General features: G+C 32.2%; 2 long non-coding RNA genes across 2 annotated transcripts; one reads left to right on the forward strand and one right to left on the reverse strand.

The window, feature by feature from the left end:
• Nucleotides 1-2063: 2063 nt before the first annotated feature.
• LOC148782469 (uncharacterized) lies at nt 2064-2989 on the forward strand. The gene is made up of 2 exons (XR_016053594.1): nt 2064-2281; nt 2800-2989. It is a non-coding gene; the product is annotated as an uncharacterized LOC148782469 (long non-coding RNA).
• Nucleotides 2990-5649: 2660 nt separating this feature from the next.
• LOC148782470 (uncharacterized) lies at nt 5650-11306 on the reverse strand. The gene is made up of 2 exons (XR_016053595.1): nt 11036-11306; nt 5650-6035 (listed from the first exon to the last, which is right to left on the reverse strand). It is a non-coding gene; the product is annotated as an uncharacterized LOC148782470 (long non-coding RNA).
• Between the last annotated feature and the right edge of the window lie 7678 nt (nt 11307-18984).

The raw sequence follows: 18984 nt of genomic DNA on the forward strand, positions 1-18984 counted from the left end.
GGCTGCAACCTTTAAACAATCAAAATAAAACATACTTATAAACTTTGTCATAATATTATATGTAGGTGGATATGTATGAGGTTGCAACCATTAAACAATCAAAATAAAACATACTTATAAACTTTGTCGTAATATCCAAATTTTGTGTCAAATATTCATAAGATGGTCAGAGAAACTATTTTCATCTCTAATTATAAATGTTCAAACTCCAAAAATGGCTAAAATCAAGCAGATTTACAAACACTTTAAAACCTTGAAAATGGATAATCTGTTGCAAGGTGTACAATATAATAAAAAGTTTATATAAGGTTTGTTTTTCGGTAATTTGTAGGGAAGACGGGCCGCTACTTATTTTTTTATTTATTTTAAGAGTTAGTTTTTTTAAAATATTATTGGGGTGGTGTGAGTGGGAATGGAAACCACAACATGGTGACTAGGATTTGGGGTGCTACCACCACAAACTCAACCGCTTTCCCAAAGGGGTAAGTCAGTGGGGATTTGGGCCCCTACTATTTGGTGAATAAGGTAAAGATCAGTGGGGATTTAAGCCCCTACCCTTTGGTTAGAATGGAGTCGGATACTTCATCATGGAGCTTAGTAGTATTACCACCAAAGCCTCAGCCCATTCTTAAAACGGGTAAGTTAGTGAGATTTGGGCCCCCAGCCTTTGGTAAGAATTGGTTTAAGAAGGATGGTGTCCTTAAACTTTCCCTTAACCCATCCCATGCTTGGGTAAAAGGGCATGGTTGTATTAGGTAAGCAACCAACGTAAAATTTTGTCATAACCCATCATTAACCCTGATAAACTATAATATCTATTTATGCTAAGACGTTCTCCAAAAGCGACGCACTGTTCTGAAAACTAGGTATAGTGATAAATGAGCAAGGAGTAGCTAGGGAATTCCCCAGAAGTGACGCACCGCAATACTGCCCGATTGTGGTGAAATTTAGGCAAAGGTTCCTACGACACCTTAGCCGACCATGGATAAAGAAGCTAGTCCAAGATAATTAACATAATTAGCGCTTACGCACTACAAGTAGGATTAGATGATAGAATTAAGAGACAATTATGGGAGGACATAGATAGAATAGTCCAAGATATACCGAATGGAGAGATGACTTTTTTAGGTGGGGACCTAAATTGTCATGTAAGGAAGGATAATAGAGCATATGAAGGGGCACATGGGGGATATGGGTTTGGAGAAAGAAATAAGATGGGTGAGACAATTTTAGATTTTTCTATGGGCTACAACCTAGCAATAACAAATACTTACTTTAAAAAATGAGATGAACATTTAATACCCTATAGTAGTGGAACACATAACAGCTAAATAGACATCTTTCTAGTTAAGAAGGTAGATCGACTATCATGTAAAGGCTGCAAAGTTATCCCAAGAGAGAGTTTGAGTACCCAACATAAGCTCGTAGTCATGGACGTCTATAGAAAGAGAAGGGGTGAGAGTAATGTGCATCCAAAACCTAGGTAGTGGAATTTAAAAAATGAGAAAATAGACTTATTTAGAGATAAATTAGTTGAAGAAGGAAAATGGAACTCTGAACATGATGTCAATGTACTTTGGAATGAGATGGCTGAATGTATCAAGAAAGTGACAAAAAAAATTTTAGGAGAATCTAGAGGGAAAAAAAAAGTTCGATATGGATGTTGTGGAATGATGAGGTTCATAAGGCCATTAGATAAAAATGATCATGTTATAAAATTTGGCAGTATAATAGAAGCAATCAGAACTTAGAATAATATAAAAATTCTAAAAAAAATGCTAAACAAGTAGTAATTAAAGCTAAAATTTAGGCATATGATAATCTATATAATAAATTAAAAACAAGAGAAGGCAAAAAAAATATCTTCAAATTAGCACAAATAAGAGAGAAAAAGCGTCGGGACTTATACTAATAATAAATGCATTAAGAGTGAGGATCAAATGATATTAGTGAAGGATGATGAGGTTGAGGAAATGTGGAGAGTCTATTTTAAAAAATTATTTTATAACGTACACATTGGGAATATATTAGCAAAAGGGACTTTTGATACAAGTAATGGGGAAATGTAGAGAATCTCTCTCTATCTCTCGATTAGGGCACTGGCCCAAGAGGTCTTTCCCTGTTTTGGTTCTTTCTCTCTCTATCTCTCGGTTTGGGCATTGGCCCAAGGGGTCTCTCTCTCAATTTGGGGCAGCCCCAAGGGGTCTCTCCCTTTCTCTCAATTTGGGGCAGCCCAAAGGTCTCTCTCTCTTACCCAGACACGGGTCTCTCTCTCTCCACTGTAAGCTTGATAACGTGCAACTATTTTGCCATTTTGTGCGCAAATTATTGTAAGGAAGATGTAGTTCTGGTGCTAAAAAATTTAAAGCTCTACCCTTAGGAAAGAGGTCTTGTTCAAATGGGTTTAGTTTTTTGGTGATTATATTGGTTATTTAGGGTTATCCATATATGCACAAATGCAACTTTGGTGTCTTGGCCGAATAAAATAATGCTTCTAGGGATTACTATGGTTTGAATTTACATTTTTTAATTATTCTGAAAAATGCTTGTACATTTCATAGGTGTTTGTTCATTTCAGTGATTTAATGATCTGCACGCTATTTTCCAGGACGCATTGTGTTATGAATTTGCACAAACTTTAAACCTAAGTTATTGTTATCTTTTAGTTTTTTGCAGCAATCTCTCTTAAATGAAGCTCCTTTGATTTTCTATAATTGTTCTCACTTAAAGCAATTTTTTTTTATAAAGAACTAACAAGGGTTAAAAACTGTATTGATATGCTGCTGAATTTTAATGCAGTTAAGTGGTTCATGAAGACAGAGGGGTTAAGCCAGTGAAGAGATTGTTTTAAAGAGAGGAAGATTCAGTCCCAGATAATGAAATCAGTTTATGGAATGAAATATATTTATGCATTCAAATCAATAAACATAAATGTGTTTTTAAATTTTAGTTTATGGAATGAACAAGCTCTCAGTTGTTTCAAGTAGAAGTTCAATGACTTATTATGCAATAGTATCCACTTCTTGTGAGGTTGTCTTTTGTTGTGGAATTCTTAATTCGCTTACTTCTATGTCATTGATTCATAGTCTTATTTTGATGGAGTTAAGACTTCCAAATTTTGTCTGGTAAAGTCGACGATATCATGCTTGGAAAATTCCTTTCTAGCATGTTTGGGTACATGGATATTAAGGGCATGGATTTTTAGTATCTTGGATATTGCAAAAATCCATCGTTTGGATTTCTTAATGACTAGGATACTTAAAATCATGAAAATAAGAACTACTTTTCCATAATTTGATTTTCACACCAAAAGCTGATTTTTTGAATTTCAAAAGGCCCATGGATTTCACTCATTGGCTCCCTCAACCCAAAATATAGGGAACATTTGGTAGGTATGAAAATTTTAGAACGAGAAAGTACCTAAATTCTTTTAAAGAGAGGAACTATTGCAAAATATTTAGAGATAAACTATCGCAAATTTTTTCTTTTGGAGAGAGAGTTTATTAAAATTTTAAAGAGAGAAAGTATGTTAAAATTTAGATAGAGAAAGTATCAAAAAAATTAGAGCGATGAACTATCGCAAAAATTTAGAGAGAAAAACTCTCAAATCTTAATTGTAGGGAGAAACTATCATATTTTAGAGAGAGAAACTGTGTCAACCTTTGAGAGATAAACTATTTCAAAAATTTTAGAGAGAGAAACAATCTCAGTTTTAAATTTTTAGAGAGATAAACTATATAAAATTTTAGAGAGAGTACCTAAAAAGTTATGGAGATAAAAACTATCTCAAAATTTCTAGAGAGAGGAAGTATATAAAATCTTAAGTTTTCGAGAGAAAGTATTCTTAAAATTGTAGATAGAGAATATTCTTAAATTTTTAGAAAGAAACTGTTATAAATTTTAGGAAGAGAAATTGCTGAAAATAAATTAGAGAGAAATATCTCATGTTTCTTAGAGAGAGATACTATCTCGAATTTTGAGTTTTAGACAAACTATATTAAAAATATAAAGATAGAAATTATATCAAATTTTAGAGGGAAAAACAACCGTAAAAATTTTAGAGATTGAAACTATCTCAAAATTTTGAGAGAGAGAAACTATTGCAAAAATTTATGTTTCTGAGAGATAAAATATCTTAAAATTTTATAGAGATAAACTATATCAAATTTTAGATAGAGAAAGTACATGAAATTTTTACAGTGAAACTATCTCAGAAAAATTTAGGGAAAAAGTCTCAAAATTTAAGTTATGAAGAGAGAAAGTATCTCAAATTTTAAACTTTAGAGAGAGGAACTAAATCAAATTTTATAGACACTGCATCATGTTTTAAAGAGAGAAAATATCTTAAAATTTTAGGGAGTGAAACTATCTCAAAATTGAAGTTTTAGTGAGAGAAAGCATCTTAAAATTTTAGACAGTAACTATAGCAAATTTAGAGAGAGAGTATATAAATATTTTTAGAAAGAGAAACTATCGTAAAAAATTTTGAGAGAATTTATCTCAAATTTAACTGTTAGAGAGAAAATATCTTAAAATTTGAGAGAAAAGCTGTCATATTTAATAAAAAAAAACTACTTAAAAATATTTAGAGAGAGAAATTATCAAAAAATTATTGAAGAGGAGAACTATCTCAAGTTTTAAGTTTTATAGAGAGAGTATATTAAATTTTTAGAAAGAGAAACTATGTTAAATTTTAGAAAGAGAAACACCTAAAATTTTTAGAGAGAGAAACTATCTCAAAATTTCTAGAGAAACAATTTCAAATTTTAAGTGTTGGATTGAAAGTATATTAAATTCTAGAGAGAGAAACCATATCAAATTTTAGAAAAAGAAACTATCTCAAATTTTTTATAGACACTATCCCAAATTTTAAATTTTAGAGAGAAAGACTGTATCAAGTTTGTTACCGAACAATGGTAATTAAAGTAATTGCAAGGAATCCATGAATTTTGAATATATCCAAACAAGAGATTTGAGGAACCCATGATAAAAGTCCCTGATATTGAAAATCCATAGATTTCCTTAGATTTCAAATATCGAAGATTCCTAATTTCCTCCTATCCAAACGGCCCTTCAAGTTTTTTAAATATGGGGAAATTCCTTTTCAATCATTCTTTTTTCACTTTTGGGGTGAAGGTGCTATGGGTTAGAAACCACAACATGGATTTTAATTCCTTTTAAACTCTCATATTCTCTCTCTCTCTCTCTCTCACGGCCCAACAATTGGATTTTTAATTCGGATGGGATTTGAGGGTTAATTTGCAAGGGGTGAGGCCATACACAAATCATGCAAATACTTATTTAATTTGAATGAGATTTTTAGCGTCACATATAGTTGCCAATAAACTGTAAAAGTATACAAGGCCCATCAATTGGATTTTAATTCGTACGCGATTTGAGGCTAAATTTGCATGGGGTGAGGCCATGCCCAAATCCTGCAAATTCTTATTTGCAAGGGGTGGTACATATAAACTTCCCCATAACTGTAACGTTATATAAGGCCTGTCTATGACATGGTTTAATGTCTTTTCGAATAAATCGATGTCCACTTACATTTTAAACAATGCTTCTGAATAATTTCTTAGGCACCCAAAGACTTGGGTTAACCCAACATTATCAAGCAGAAAGAGAAATGGAAAGAACAGCATATAACAAAATTGCCTTTGATTCAAATAGAGTATATTAAGATTGATGAGTACATCTTACTATGATTACACGTTTACTCCTTTTTTATGAGGAGAACAAAATATACAACATGTAAGATTGAGTACTCCTTTTTTTATGAGGAGAAAGAAATATACATGTAAGATTGAGAAGTACACTTTACTCAACATGGATCACTAAACTTAGAGCTAACATGGCTATCATTAGATGCTTCTCAGAATTCCCATAGGCAATCAAATATTGTTGATTCTCTAATAACTTGATCAGTGACTTGAAGTTAGATGTTGTTGGCTCGAATATTGTGCAGTCTTGTAGATGAAAGTGCCCTCTTCCCACCGACGCCCAAGTAGAACACAACTTTACGAATGACACTATCACACAATCATTAAAAGAAAGAGCCCAATAACTATTCACACCAGTTAACATCCCGTAAATAAAGTAAGTAATTTCAACGGCAATTATGTTCTTAAATAATAGACATTGTGCACTAGAATCTGCTTTCATTTACAAGTAGGCCTGTCACTCTATTCAATTTCTGAAAAAGCGGATCGACCAGTGCCTGGGTGGCCGCCTAGGCGGATTTCTCTAGGCGGCTGCCTAAACCCACCTAGGCGGGGGCGGAATTGCGGCTTATTGAGGGTATTTTTGAGTAATTTTTGTAATACTAAAGAGGCAAAATTATGGGTTTTAGATTCACTTGAACCCTAAAACTCATTACAAGCTATTTTAGAGAGGGAAAACCCAAAAAAAAAAAAATTTTACGGGGTCGCCCAGGTTTTGGGCACCCGCCTATGCGTTAGGCAGCCCCCCCCCCGACTGCGCTTTTTGAAACACTGACACTAATTTAATAAACTAAAGGGTGATTCAAGTTCAATTGCAACTAGGCCAGCAAATATGAGGAAAGCTTACACAACATTCCCAAATCTAATAACAATCACACCCACCATATAACTGTTACTTGAGTGATACTTTCTTGCTTGGTAAATTGGGATATGAATTTTGATACTGATTTTGATATCTTTAACTGCTGCATCGTAGACAACCTCATTGAGAGAGAGAGAGAGAGAGAGAGAGAGAGAGAGGAACACAAAATGTAAAGAAGAACCATGAGTATAAAAAGTCGAGGAAGAAGTGATGAGAAAAGAATAAGGATGAATATGGAGATTATAGTTTTGTCACCCCTATCTGTTAGAACAAATGACTGGCCCCCAAACATGAATGAGTACACTAGAGAAAATAGTGAACCCCACAGAAATATTAACTAGCCCTACATAAGTGCCTCTCAAGTTTCTACATGAGAATGACCGGCAGAAACTATTGTTCCATGTAGAGGCTACAAACTATTCACAATACCATCTACCATCTTATCCATGGTTCTATAAATCATCCAAAAATTAATGAAAGCCTTAATAATATGATCAATAGTTCCTTAAAAAATGCCATGTTCGGCTGATTAATGAAAATTCCTGCAACCACTGCCAATCCATCACAGTAGGGTTAAGAGCTCCATGGGCAGACCAATCCAATGCTACGAAACTAACGATACCCAGAATTCTTACTTGCTAGGGACCATCTAATCCAATGAGGGTAACTACGTAATGGCAATGGAAAATAAGGAAAACCACGTATCCCTTTTTCTTCACTAAAACAAAATCCATTTAGCATATGGAAATGTCATAAACCCACACCCCCGAACCCACTAAACAGTCCATATGATCCCCATATCCTCTGTGATATTCTAATGGTAGAAATTTCTCGAGCTTTAAATTTCTTGACTAATAGAAACAGATATGGATTTTCATGGAACAAAGTTTTCGCACAAGAACTACATCTTCCTTTAACATAATAAGTTGGACCAATGGTTTAAAAACCGGATCGGTGACCCGGATCGGGCTTTTCAAAAACCGATCCGGATCGGCGAATCGGCGAATCGGCGATCCGGATCGGAATCGGGTGAATCGGTCGGAATAAAGCTCCAAAAAAATCCGAAAAAATTATTAAAATTCATTATAAATATTGTTTTTTAGGAATTCAATAAAAAATGAGGGTACTCCATTAAGAATTTTCGTGTTTTTAAATGAATATGCGAATATTGATATGTTCTTCCCCTGCATGAACCGCCATTCAACATTTAATTTACATCACACAAAAGGATAAACATAGAATTATCATGGAATAAGTATATCAACATACATGGACTACAATAAAGCATAAAATTAGTAATATACGATCTAAATTAAGATGTAAAAAGTTTAAATTAACCTGACAGTTCAAAAAGAAAAATAATCACCATATGTAATGATAATATGTTGCGGTAGTTCATGTAGTCATATTCGTTGTTATTTGTTATTGCAAAAGGACAATAATATTTTCGTACATATCAATTACAAACATTTAGAATAATACAAAATGCAAGCTCCAAACATGGCTACAACTCAATTATCAAGAACATACATTTTTTGCATTAAAAATTAATAGTAAAAACAATTCTTCAAAGAGCCGGCTAACATCAGTCATTCCAACTAAAAAATCCATGAACAACAGATAAAAAAAATACAGTTTTGTATTGAAAATATAATAACATGCATTTTTTTGCATAAATAATCCATCAACATACAATTTTTTCAACAAAAACTTTAACAATAAAAATTTTAAATATGGTTTAATACCTCATGATAATTAAAACCTTGTCACGATTTTCACATCTTTTCGGAAAATCATCATTTTTCAAAAAATTCGATCATGGAAAAAAAAAAAAAAAATTTACAGCAAACTCAAACAATAAAAATTAAAAATTGGGTTTAAATGTTTAATACATCACGATAATCAAAACTTTATCACGATTTTCACATCTTTTCAAAAAATCATCATTTTTCAAAAAATTCGATCATGGATCAAAAGAAATTAAAAAAAAAAGTACAGCAAATTTTCAAAAAATTCGATCATAGATTAAAAAAAAAAATTAACAAATTTTCAAAAAGTTCGATCATGGATTAAAAAAAAAAAATCATAAATTTTCTAAAAATTCGATCATGGATTACAAAAAATTCGATCATGGATTACAAAAAATTCGATCATGGATTACAAAAAATTCGCTCATGGATTACATAAAATTCGATCATGGATTACATAAAATTCGATCATGGATTACAAAAAAAAAAAAAACATAAAAAAACAAAAAATTCGATAGTGGATTACAAGAACAGAAAAAAACAATTCGATCATGGATTACAAGTAAAAAAAACAAACATTTCGATCATGGATTACAAAAAAGTCGATCATGGATTACAGAAAATTCTATCATGGATTACAAAAAATTCGATCATGGATTACATAAAATTCGATCATGGATTACAAAAAAGTCGATCATGGATTACAGAAAATTCTATCATGGATTACAAAAAATTCGTTCATGGATTACATAAAATTCGATCATGCATTACAAAAAAAAAAAACAAAAAATTCGATCGTGGATTACAAAAAAAGAAAAAAACAATTACATCATGGATAACAAAAAATTCAATCATTGATTACAAAAAACTCTATCATGGGTTACATAAAAAACAAAAAACAAAAAATTCGATCATGGATTACAAAAAAAAACAAACATTTCGATCATGGATTACAAAACATTCGATCATGGATTACAAAAAATTCTATCATGGGTTACAAAAATAAAAAATAAAAAATAAAATTCGATCATGGATTACAAGAAAAAAAAACAAACATTTTGATCATGGATTACAAAAAATTCGATCATAGATTACAAAAAATTCTATCATGGGCAACACAAAAAAAAAAAAAAAAGAAAAAAAAAAAAAAAAAAAAAAAAAAAAATTTGTTCTTCACAGAGTCGTTTTACATAAGCGATTTTAACTAAAAAATTCACCTCCAAGTGAATAAATTACATCCAATTGACTATATTTTCTGATAAACAACAATATAAGGAATCAAAAACCTAAATTTTTAACACATTATTTCAAATATATCATGAAAACAAAATCAAAAGGCGGAAAAAAAAAAAAAAAAACAGCGGAATTTGGTTCCGCAGGCATCTCACTGTTCATATCAAATTTCTTGCTGTAATTGATCAGATTACGTAAAATTGAAAATTTTAAATCATACTAGACACAATAAAGATTAAAAACCCTAATTATTGAACTCATTTTGTTCAAAATATGCCGTGAAATAAATCAAATGGCGGAAAAAAAAAAAACCTAAAGTTCTTACCTATTTTTGTGAACCGAAGCCTTCAATCTCCAAAAAACTCTGTTTTTCTCAACGATTATCACAAATTAGTAACAAAATATTTTGATTCACAGCTTTAAGATCAATATGCCTACAAATTTTGAAAGATTCATGCCCTATTTGGCATGAAATTTCAGAAATGGCGGAAACCCTAAACCCCGAATTTTTCTTGATCCAAAAACAACTAATTTTTCCACCATTTAATCCTTGAAAAATCTGAATAAAGCTGTTTACAGCCGGAAAAACAGATCACATGCCGAAAAAAACAAAAAAAATGATCAAAAAATGACAAATTTGAAAAAATCCATGAAGAACACTGTGCAACCCGTGTTCTTCACGGACTCGCCGATTCCGCACAGTGAATCGGCGAGTCACTGTGCAGAATCGTCCGGTTCTCTCTAGAACCGGACGATTCCCGGTTTTTGAACCGATCCGGTACCTTTTTCATGAATTCCGAGTCGAACCGGGCGAGTCCGGTTCGACTCGGCGATTTTTTAAACGCTGAGTTGGACACAATGGAAAAATAATTGCATGCTACCAAGCTCAAGCTCACTGTGGGGGGAGAGAGAGAGAGAGAAAGAGAGAGAGAGAGAGAGAGCCACGTGGGGGCGAGTATGTGTCTGTGAGAGAGAGACCCAACAGGGAGGAGAGACCTTTGGGCTGCCCCAAATTGAGAGAGAGACCCCTTGGGCCAGTGCCCGAACTGAGAGATAGAGAGAGAAAGAACCAAAGCAGGGAGAGACCACTTGGGCCAGTGCCCTAACTGAGAGATAGAAAGAGAGAAATAACCAAAGCAGGGAGAGAACCAGAGAGATAGAGAGCCCCCTTGGGGCTGCCCCAAATTGAGAGAGAGAGGGCCAATGCCCTAACAGAGAGAGAAAGAGAAAGAGAGAACCAGAGCAGAAAAAGAACTAAAGAGAGAGAGGGGGCCAGCGCCCTAACCTAGAGAGAGAGAGAAACAGAGCAGAGAGAGGGAGATCTAGAGCCGTGAGAGAGAGAAAACCAGAGCATAGAGAGAGGCTAGCGCCTTAACCAAGAGTGAAGAGCGGAAGAGAGAGGGAGAATGAGAGAGAGGGAGATCCAGAGCCAAGAGAGAGAAATAGAGCAGAGAGAACGACCATACCTGATGTCGAAGCATATGCCTTCCTACTGGTTCTCCGGATATGGTGCATGTGAGTGAGATTGACAATATGGACCTGGTGCAGCAGCGGTGGGAGAGCGAGAGACGCATATGGTGCAGATGAGTGAGATTGACAGAGATGGACCTGGTGCAGTAGCGGTGAGAGAGCGATAGACGGGATAGGAATGGGGAGAAGCACTACTGCTCCATGGGAAGGGGAGAGAGGGTATTTCGTGGGAAAGGGAAAAGAGAGTATTTTAAAGAGAGTACGGATCTTGAGGTTTTGCTGGCATTAAATGCATCAAATTTGAAAATTTCAAAACTCAAAACTTTAAATTTATAGAATAACTTTTTTTTTATTTACATGTTGACCTACAAATTAAAGTACATACTATTGTTGAAATAAAGCCATATCACGGTCTCATTCTACTATAATGTAATCGTTACATTGTGTCGCTTAGTTTATATATATATATATATATATATATATATATATATATATATATATATAGATAAAAGATGATACGGTAAAAGGGTTGGCTTACAGGTAAAAATACGTCCAACGGTCTATATTGAATTTGAGTCGATCTGACGGTCACGACTTCATTTCGTATTTGAATTTTAGTTTTTTTTTACAAATTCGAATAACTTTAACTTTTAAGCATGTATTCTCATTAAGGCGCACCTAAAAAAAATATGCAAAAAAAAAAATTATTTAAAAAACATTGATCAAAATACCCCCGAAATATTTTAGGGGTATTTTGATCAATTTATTTCATGTAAATTATGTTTTTGATATTTTTATTAGAATGTCCTAATTTTGAATAACACGTCTAAAGTTACAAGTAATTTGGATTTGTAGAAAAAAATTAAATTTAAAATACGAAATAAAGTTGTGACCGTCAGATCGGTCCTGATTCAATCTGGGCCGTTGGGCGCATTTTTACCTGTAAGCTCACAGGTTTACAGGATAATTTTCCTAACTATATATTTATATTATATATAGAAAACACTACAAAATGTTTATAGGCGAAGTTCTACAGTACTTCACCTAAAGCTATATCACCGTTTATCACGTGCACAAAATGTCTGATAGTATTTGAATTTTATCAGTATTTTTTAAAAATAATAATGATCGAAAAGTTTGTAGGTGTGTTCACCTTAGTGAGATTCACACAAATAAATTACAAAACAAATAACTTGAATGATAAACATTACGTCAAACACCCCTATAAAATTTCAAGGGTAATATTGTCATTTTTTATGATTAGTGCTTTTTCTTTATTTTATTTTGATAAGACATGGTCATATGTACACACGCCTTAGAGTTTAGAAAACTCTGATTAGTACAATAATTATAAAAAATCAAATACTAAAGGACAACTGTGACTGTGTGATGAACTTTTATTGGTGATGTGGTGCAAGTGAAGTACTGTAGAACTACACCTATAGGTGTTTTATAGGTACTTCATAAATATATATATATATATATATATATATATATATATATATATATATATATATATATATATATATATATATATGTACGTATGTACGTATGTATGTAAGAAACATTTCCTGTACGTCCATGTGTGTACCGCTACAGTAAACGGACATATGAACATATGTAAGAAAAATTTCCTGCACGTCCATGTGCGTACCGCTACAGTAAATGGCCAACGGTCCGGATCAAATCTGGATCGATCTAACGGTCATGGTTGTCTGAAAGTGTTTGAATTTTAATGTTTTTTAGACAAGTTAGAATGATACGAAATTTAGAGCATATATACATCTTAGTGAGGCGCACTAAATAAAAATATAAAAAAAATAATTCACAAAAACTACATGACCAAAATACCCTAGAAAAGTTTTAAGGGTATTTTGGTCAATTTATTTGATGTAAAATATTTTTTTAGATATTTTCCGTAGATTTTCTTATTTTTTATGAATACACACTCCAAATTTCATATTATTCTGATTCGTAGAAAACAAATAAAAAAAAAAAAACTATTGGACATCTATGATCATCAGATCGGCTCTGGGCCGTTCGGTGTTTACTGTAGCGTTACACGAATTGGCATACCGTAGCATATATTTATATATATATCTATATATATATATATATATATATATATATATATATATATATATATATATATATATATTTGTATATATATATATATATATATTTGTATATATATGTATATATATTTATATATATATGTATATATATTTATATATATATGTATATATATATGTATACATATATATATATATATACATATATATATATATATACATATATATATATATATATATATATACATATATATACATATATATATATATATATATATATATAAACAAGCACTATACAACGCCTATAGGTGAAAATGAACAGTGATTTTTCCTGCCCCCATCACCGTCCAAAGTTCATCATGCGGTCACGATTGTCCGGTAGTGTTTTATTTTTCATTTTTTTTCTACACATCGGAATGACCTAAAATTTGGAGCGTATATTCATAAAAAATAGGAGAATCTTTGAAAATTATGAAAATAATATTTTACATGAAACAAATTGACAAAAAAACCCCAAAATATTTTGGGGGTATTTTGGTCAGTTTATTTTTTGCTGATAATTTTTTTTATATTTTTATTAAATGTAACTTAATAAGATGTACATAACCTCCAAATTTCAAGTCATTCTAATTTATAGAAAAAAAAAAAAACCGGACAATCATGACCGTGCGATGAAATTTGGACGGTGATGAGGATAGGTGAAATCACTATTTATTTTCACCTATAGGCGTTGGAAAGACTTTTCCATATATATATATATGGAAAACACTACAAAACGCCTTATAGGAAAAGGCTTCTGTTAGCGAATGGGCTCACAAGAAAAAATGAGCCCAATGGCCCAGATTGAATCTAGGCCGATCAAATAATCACGGATGCCCGATAGTGTTTGAATTGTAACGTTTTTTTTTTACAAATCCAAATCAATTGAAATTTTAGATGTATGTTCATAAAAAATAGATGAATATTCAAATTGCTTGAAATTTGGAGCGCTTATTCTTCAAGACTAGTAGAATCTAATAAAAAAATAATTCGCACAAATTAAATTCTCTAAAATACCACTGAAATGTTCCGGAAGTATTTTTGTCAATTTATGTTATGTAAATTATTTTTTAAATATTTTTATTAGGTGCATCTTGATGAGAAAAGTTTATACTCCAAATTTCATACTATTTTGATTTATAAAAGAAAATACTAAAATTATATTACCGATATATAGTCCTGACCGTCAGATTGGCCCTTGTTTAATCTTAGTAATTGGGTTTACACTGTTCCTGTTCCATGGGCCCATGGGCTCACCCTAGCATCTACCATACATATATGTATATGTATGTATGTTTATATATATATATATATATATATATATATATATATATATATATATATATATATATATATATATATATATATATATATATATATATATATATATATATATATATATATATATATATATAAGAAGATACTACAAAACGCCTATGGACGAAAATAAACTGTGATTTCGCCGGCCCACATCACCATCCAAACTTCTTCGCTCGGTCACAGTTTTTCGATAGTATTTTAATTTTCATTTATTTTTTACTAATCAAAATGATCTCAAATTAGGAGCGTATGTATATAATAGTGAGGCTCATCTAATAAACATTTGAAAAAAACAATTCACAAAATATAAATTAATCAAAATGCCCCCATAAATTTTCGGGGGTATTTTAGTCAATTTGAATTTTACGAATTATTTTTTTCATATTTTTATGGGGTGAGAGCCATATTAAGATGTATACACGTTCCAAATTTCATGTAATTTTAATTTGTATAAAAAAATATAAATTGAAATACTATCGAACAACCGTGACCGCAAGATGAAGTTTGGATGGTGATGAAAGTAGGTGAAATCACTATTCATTTTTGCCTATAGGCGTTGGGAAGAGTTTTCCATATATATATATATATATATATATATATATATATATATGGGAAATGTTTATATAGAGTCGAGGCTCTAAACAATCGAATTTGAGCCAACCTCCAAAATTTCACTAGAAGAGGTTGTTTTGATGCCCAAATATATTCAAATTGATCATCTGGACTTCAAGATGTATGGACATGAGAATATAATAGATTGCAAGTTTTAAAAATATTGTTTTTTGTAACGAAATTTTGGATCATTAATTTTTAAGATTTTCAAGTTTTCATAAATATGTCGATCTACACTATTTTCGAAGCTTTAAACTTCATAAATAATTATGAAACTATATTTTAAGGATATCACAAAAATTTCCAATTTTGAAACTACATTTCTCGATACTATTTGAAGCTAGACTCTAATTTGATTGTTTAGAACCTTGGCCTTATACAAACTACACCCTATGTATACATAGAGAGAGCAATGATCCAATGCAATGGTTGCATTATACTAGAATGAGATTATGACGTGGATTTATTTCTACCATAGGATCTACTTTAATCTGATTGTCCACATGTAACCAATAAAAAGTTAGTCTATAAATTTCAACTTTTGAATTTGAAATGAAATCCCTCTTTTCATTCAGTTGGGTGCAACAATCCTAAAATTTCAAAAAAAAAAAAAAAAAAAAAAAAGGAGAAAATATGCTTATAAATAGGTGATGTTCTGTTTGAGTATGATGGTCCTTGGGGACCATCACTGTTTTAAAAACTTTTGCTTTGAATTAACTTTTGCTTTGCCTTTACTTTTTTCCTTTGCCCGCTTTTGCCTCCTGCTGCTTGCAGCTGGCAGCGTCCTTTAGCGGACGTGGTTTTCGTACGATAAACGTTTGCTTTTAACGCGACACCTCAGGTATGAGGTAGAGCGTAAGAAAATAATATAATAATACGTTATAAGAATTTAAATAGGGGATGTGAGCACTCCCACCCTAAAACAAAACTTTGAGATCTCTCTCTGGTCGAAACACAGTGAACTTCTCTCTCGAACCGAAAATTTTTATCGGAAGCTCCCTCTCAAATAATTGTGGGTAAGTGACATCGTCTTCCTGAAAAATAGTCTATTTTTAATAAATAGTGATATTTCCGTCTAGGATCTTTATTTTATCAGTTTTATGTGTAAGTGACCTTATTGTCTCCGAAAATAATCCATTCTTTTTAAAAATAAAATGGAATAATTATTTCTGCTTATTATCATGAATTTTAGGCGCGATAAATTTTATGCGCACGTGACCTCATTATCTTGAAAAATAATCTTTGTAATAAAAATTGTGATATTTTATCTATGTTAGAAATTTTGAATGCTGTAAATTAGAAAAATAAATTTATTTATTTTTCTTGTCTATTGTTAGAAATAAATGTGATAATTCTGCTTTTAGTAAAATTGTGATATTTCTTTCTACTGTTTTGAATGTTTAGACATTGTAAAATTCATGTGCAAATGACTGCCGTATTATTTAAAAATTGACATTTTTGCAATTGATTATAGTATTGTTGTAAAATGTTTATTTGTGAATTGATATTCCATAAATTGTGATAATTCCGTATTCTTGAATTTTTATAAGAGTTTTTCTATACATATTAAATTGGCAATTATGCTAGAATGCCTTTACAAACTGCTACCTTTCTAAATTTGAGCCCAAAATATTTGATTGGTTATTTTTGAAATGTTATAGAGAGTGATTGTTATTAATGGTTTAAGTGAAATTCATATTAATGGTTTCAGTGATATGTTGAGTACATGATATTGCTGCTTTCGAATGTTTAAAAAGATTTAGAAATAATTTAAGTATGCAAGTGGACTCATCCGTTTCGCCGGTGAGGTATAAGTGGACCTATCTGGGACGCCGGTAGGGTTTAAGTGGACTCATCCGGTACGCCGGTGAGGTATAAGTGGACCTACAGGGATTAAGTGGACCTATCTGGGACACCGATAGGGATTAAGTGGACCCATCAGGACGCTGATGGGGTATATAGGTGACCTACTTGGAACGCCAGTAGGGTATTTTGTGAAATCCTTTTAATTATGTACTGCCGTTAAAAGTGTTATAAGCATTTCAATTACTCGGATTATACTTAATTATGCATTTATTGAAAGTAAAACTGTTGATGCATTTCTGTTAATAGATCTCATTTTGGAAAATATTGATATCTTTCAATCATGATTATTTTTAGGATTATGATGATCACTTACTGAGTAGCCAAACTCATCAAACTATGGTAAACATTTTTTCAGGATAACTACGGATTCATTTTGAGTGATAGTCAAGATCAACCTTGGAAGATACTGTTGTTGTACTAGCTTTCTTTATTTACTTTGTTAGACCTCGCCACTGTAAATTTGTCCTATCAATAGATGTATATATGTTTTGTCTGTCACATCTCAGGAATAACAGTACTGTAAATTCTTGTGGTGCGACAATTATGGTATCAGAGCAATAGGTTTAAGATCTTTAGGAAATTTAAAAAGAATATACTTAAAAATCACATTTATTGTGTGTACCGACCGGGATAAAGTCAAGATCCAGAATAACTGAAGCCAATATGAAAGGAATTCACAAAGCTTTGGAAAATATGGTTGCTTTAATGCAACATCAGATGGAAAACAACAATCCACCCAAGCAGTCAGTTACAGGAAATGGTGGGAGCAATATCGAACAATTTAAGAAATTAAACTCACCTTCTTTTAAGGGTGCTGTAAACCCACTGGAAGCCGAGGGATGGATTATGCAATTGGAAAAAATATTCGAGGTTATGGAATGTCCTGATGATAGGAAGGTGGCCTTGGCAGTTTTTATGTTAGAAGGTGAGGCACAACACTGGTGGCGAATGGCAAAAGGAGTATTGGTCAAAGAAAATAAAACCTTGACTTGGGAAGTATTTCTAGAGGCATTTAATGAAAAGTATTTCCCAGATTTTATTCGAGACCAAAAAGAAATGGAATTTCTAGAATTAATCCAAGGAAATAAGACAGTAGCACAGTACGAGGCCAAGTTTATTGAATTGGCCAGGTTTGCACCGCATATGATTAATAATGAGGCAAGAAAGGTGAAGAAATTTGAAAGGGGTCTCAGGCCAGCTATTAGAAGCAGAATATTAGTCTTGAAATTAAGAACTTATGCTGAAATAGTGGATCGTACCCAAATTGTCGAAACAGATTTTGAAGATTACCAAAAGACAAAAAATCAGAACAGTCATGTTAGACCTACATCATCTAATCGACAACAGTTTGAAAAGCCAAACAAGAAGCCAAGGCCCTCGCCATTTCAAAACCCAATAGAACCATGTAGAAAATGTGGGAAAAATCATCGATCAAGCCCTTATTATTGGAATACCGGAGCCTGTTTTAAATGTGGAAAATTGGGACACCAGATTAAATAATGTCCTAGCTTACAGACACAACAGCTTCCAAAGCAGGGAGAGATAGCTCCGAAGCCTCAGATGAAGGGAAGAGTATTTGCGATTATCGAGCAAGACGCTCAAGCCTCAAAATCAGTGATCCAAGGTACTCTTACTATCTTCCAAAAAGTAGCTCATGTTTTGATTGATCCTCGATCTACTCATTCATTTGTGTCACAACACTTTGCATGTCACTTAAAGGTAGAATCAGAACAATTAGAATACATTCTAGAGGTAGCCACACCGATGGGAGATTCAATTAACACCAATATAATGTACAAATCATGTGTAATAAAGATAGAAGAAAAGGAACTGTTGGTTGATTTAATACTCTTGGAAATTCAAGATTTTGATGTAATCTTAGGCATGGATTGGCTCTCTGCATACCATGCAAGTATTGATTGTTATAAGAAAATTGTTACCTTTAGTATTCCGAATCAACCAGTATTTTACTTCAATGGTGTCAAAGAAGACTCCCCATCATATTTAATCTCTTATATTCGAGCTAATCGCCTCCT

The sequence above is a fragment of the Amborella trichopoda genome, chromosome 4 (assembly GCF_054954075.1).
Source record: "Amborella trichopoda isolate Santa Cruz 75 chromosome 4, AtrichopodaSantaCruz75HAP2 v2.0, whole genome shotgun sequence".
Taxonomy (NCBI): domain Eukaryota; kingdom Viridiplantae; phylum Streptophyta; class Magnoliopsida; order Amborellales; family Amborellaceae; genus Amborella; species Amborella trichopoda.